The sequence below is a fragment of the Papaver somniferum genome, chromosome 1 (genome assembly GCF_003573695.1).
Source record: "Papaver somniferum cultivar HN1 chromosome 1, ASM357369v1, whole genome shotgun sequence".
NCBI lineage: Eukaryota > Viridiplantae > Streptophyta > Magnoliopsida > Ranunculales > Papaveraceae > Papaver > Papaver somniferum.
Window position 1 is genome coordinate 168,810,445 of NC_039358.1, and position 4,784 is coordinate 168,815,228.

The following is a 4,784-nucleotide window of genomic DNA, read 5'->3' on the forward strand; positions in this document are numbered from 1 at the left end:
AGAGTGCGCTTCGTCAACATGCTTCTTATCTACAATGGTTTCTTCCTGGATTCATCAACAAAAATTATTATTATTTCATTCAAGGAGATGCCGCGATCACTTGCACGAAAGAGATATTTACATCGACTTCTTCATCAGTACTGGATTCCTGAATTGTTCGCCTGGGAACAAGTTGAAGACCGTCAATCGATGGAGAAAAGGTCTGAAAAGAAATAACAAAACCTTGGTCTCGTGATCCTAATTGCACGGGCAAGAAAAAGTCATGACACGAGGAGCGCTAACAACTCACCAAAGAAACGGCTGGGGAATGCACGTCATTTGCTAACATCCTGTAGTCCTTACTTTTGGGTGCTCCGCCCCGAAGACTTTCTTCCATTACCGAGGAGTCTACATTGATCTGAAACCTCACTACACGATCATCATGTGGTATAGTTGATGAAATAACCAGGAGTACAACTCAGTATGAATGATCTCTCACCATCACTCGGAGGTCCCAGAAGTACCATTTCTTGAAGTTGCACCCGCGGAGATGTCATCCCTGGAAACATCGTCTTTGAAAGTGTCATCATGGAGTCAGTCATTCTTGCAAAGTGGTTGTGACATATGCATAACATTAAGCGCATCATTCAAAGCGCAGGATTCAACAAAACAACGAATCATGGAATAAAGATGCTCACATCAGCGTCTGCAAAAATGGTAACTTTCAACTCTTACCTGTTTATGATTCCACTAACAGTACATGAGTTAATACTTCAAATCTTGCTCGTTCCTTCAAACCTGCTAAGACGAGCAAAATTCTGACATGATTTTCATAAAACCGTGAACAACCCACGTAAATTTTACAATGTGAACATTCACTGGTTTCTCAAAATCTGGACAGACGTCCATTCTACGATTGTGAAAACTCACATATAGACATTATTTTACCATGTATAATGGTATACATTCAACAGTTATTCAAAATCAAAACATGATTTTACAAACTATACAAATATTTAACGTGAAACTCACGTAAATTTGGAAAATATATCTATATATTTTTGCTCCTTCGCACGAGCATCTGTCTCTGAAGCGAGAGTATATTCTCAAAGATTTCTGAAAGCTCGAGATAAAAAAATTTCATGAAAGCTCATAAACAAAATTTTATTACTAACAGACACACATCTATTCTTAAAAAAAGAAAAACAAACTTTTCTTTGTACGAGCATCCACCTTTGAAACGAGAGTTTATTCCACTTTGTGAAAACTCACATATTTAGAAAATAAATTTTTGGTTTTCGTGAAAGCTCATAGACAAAAATTTTATCATTAGACTCAAGTCTATTTTGTTGTTTCTTAAACTAACGAACGAACGATCGTCCGTGCTAAAACGGATTCCTTTCTTGGGCCCGGCCCGCGAATCCTAAACGACCAAGGTTCCATCACCAAATCAGCGGTGCTACCACTTTATGCTCATCAAACGATGCTCTATCATGCCACTGAGATCTTCATTCAAGTCATGGTATGCTCGCACTATCAAAATCCGGTAACGTCTTAACTTATGACTAAGTTCAATTACTTATATTGTTTATGATCAGAAAATCACCATTTAATGCTGACTGAGGAACACGGCTTTCCTCACTAAGCAGGGGACTTAATGTAGATGGTGGATTTTCGACAAAGGCTAAAAACGTAAACCCATAATTATACGAACTCCTGATCCAGCAATCAGATGTGAGTATTGAGACACGGGTCTCTCATCGAATCCTCTGACTGAGAATACTTTCTCTCAAAGTACGTGCAGATATGTAGTCTCTCGGCTGGACAACGACATATCTCATGAATACTGAACACTTCAGTAATTATTTCTATATAGAATCACGAGATTGACGGCTCTTAGACAGCTTTCTCTGCTAGTATAGAGCGATAACGTCTTCAGGATACAAACAACGAGTTTCCATGACTATATAAAGGATATGAAGCTCCAGCAAGCTCATGTCGGAATAATTAATTCTCCTAGACAGCTTGCTCTGCTAGTATATAGCCATAAGTTAATTATTCCTAAATTCTTGGATTCTTCCACTGAATTTCCGAAAATATTCAAATATTTTTCGCAGTATTTCGTTACTTCAATCTATGGTTCTTCCCAGCAGAATTCCATAGGTTAGTAATAAATATTCAACGCACGGGCGTCTAAGCTACCTCCGAGTAAGCCCCGACTCAAATGGTGTAAGTGTACTCAACAATGATGCATTAACAATCACCGCACGAACGAGTATTTCAAAATACGACGAAACGAAGAACCTATGCAAAATAGGAAGGAAAATAATAAATAATTAAATATTGACCAAGGTGCTGAGGGATTGGGCTCGCCGGCCGTCCGTGCCATGGCCAATCCCATGCCAGTTTTATATTTTATCATATTTTTTGTTATTTTCCTTGATCTTATGAAAATCCTTTCATTTGAACAAATATCCTTCGTTTTGAGGAAACTCCTCAGTTTCATGGTGTTTCCTTCGCACCAAGGAAATAATATAAAATTGGGAAAAACATTGTGGGGCCGTGATTATTGGCCAACCAGCCATGCCTTGATCCCGGCCGGCCCCACACCTCATGGTTCATCATTATTTTATTATTATTTTCCTATTCTCATGAAAACTCCTTAATCTCATGGTATTTTCATAAATCCATGAAAAATATAATATAAAATTAGGAAAACCCGTGGGACCGGGCCCACGCCGGCCGGCCATGCCCTAGCCGGTCCCACACGTCCCTTTATTTTATTATTATTATTTTAAGGTTTCCTTGATCCCATGAAATTCCTTGATTTCATGGTATTTCTCTCAAATTATGAAAAATCCTTCAAATCATGGAAAAAATACATAAAATTAGGGAAAACGCAGGGACTGGGCCCCAGCCGGCCGGCCATGCCTCAGCCGGTCCCACACACCCTTATTTTATTATTTTTTAATATTATTTTCTTCCTTGATCCCATGGAAACTCTTTCACTTCAAGGAAACTCCTTAATTTCAACAAATTCCTTTATTTCATGATATTTTCATAAATTCGTGAAAAATAATATAAAATTAGGAAAAGCACCACGGGACCGTGGTCACTGGCCGGACGGCCATGCCTTGGCCTCAGTGGTCCCACACTTCATCGTTCCTTCATTTTATAATTATTTTCCTTCATCTCATGAAGTTTCCTCAGTTTCAGCAAAACCCTGATTTTGTCATATTTTCTCAAATGGTTGCTCAAACACATGCCAGAAAATATCAAAATTCTCAGGACTGAGACACGGACGTGTTGACGACGCGATCATGTTGCCTTGACCGACCAAGGTTCGCTCTTTGGCTCGCAATGAGCCAATCCCGCATATTTTCATGATTTGACCTAATTTGCGCAATCGCACATATTAGGTCCAAAACTCTTCCAAATATTTTTTGGAAATTCATGGAGTGATCGTCATTCGATCCCAAGAACCCAGGGCTGGTTTCATGACCCCTTGGTCGGTCCTTCACCTCTTCATAATTAATTAGGTTTGATCACTTAAGGCTCAGACGAGCATTTTTCGAATAAATGATTAAACCAGCATTTAATCATTCTTTCATCGACAAATCACCAACTCTTCAAGAGATCTTGGTATTTTGCTCACGCGAGCATATGGGCGCTACATAATCGACCCACGGTCTCATGTAGCCGGTCCTCCTTCACTCCATGGTTAATTCTCAAATAAACCATCAATTGGTCATCAATTGATCAAATTAGGGTTTCTGAGTCCAAGGATCATAATTCTCGACTCGAACACTAATAACTTTACGACGATCTCATGATAAGTATTCTTATTTATTATGCTCGGTTCAACTACCAGTATACTAATTAATGTTTTATTTTGGTCACGCTACCAATAATTCATCAGACGAGCAACACTTGCTCAGATGAGCAATATTTGCTCAAACCAAGGAGTATTGGTTCAACTATCACTATTCAACAATTCATCGAATGAGAAATACTTGCTCACCTCAACGTGAGAATTACACCCCTGTCTCAACAGACACGTTCAATTCATGAGTTTCATAACATTTTGCAAAATCATGTTCAATTCAGCAAATACATGGACTCATCGTCCCATAAAGTCATGAAGTCAACAACTGACTAATTAACCACGAGACGTCAATCGTGTCACATGGGGGATATTAACTAGGGTTTTAGTCTGGCGGTCTACGACACGTGTGTTCATACACACGATGGAATGTGAGCAAGTCGTGCAATCAGTTGAAGGAGTTAACAAAGTAGTGGATGGAAAATCGACCAAGTCTCCGCACGATTAGCAACTGGTTTCAAACACGATTTCCATTTCCCCACTCTTTGATTCCATCAACTGTCACACTTCATGGGATCATGGTGTCTACAATTCCAGCAATATAAATAAGTCTCTGAAATCATGATTGAATGGAAAACGATCTCAATTCTCACAGACAACACAAGATTAACTCAACATCTGAGTAACTACTCTCAACAGAGATTCAATCATTCAGAACTTATCTTATTCAGAATACACAACACAGCTACAATCTTTGATCACCATTGATCTCACACATTTCTCAGCTTCCCTCCTACAGATCGACCCATCCTCTCTTGTGACCGAATTTACTATGGAACGGCCATTTTCTTGGTTTAGGCCAGAGTACTACAGATTGATCTCTCGAATTGAAAGCACTCCCTTCTTGCAGTGCATCTGTGTGAGCTTGAACATTTCGCTCGGTTCAAGGAGTCTCCTCCGTACGGTCGTCTCCTCAATTCCG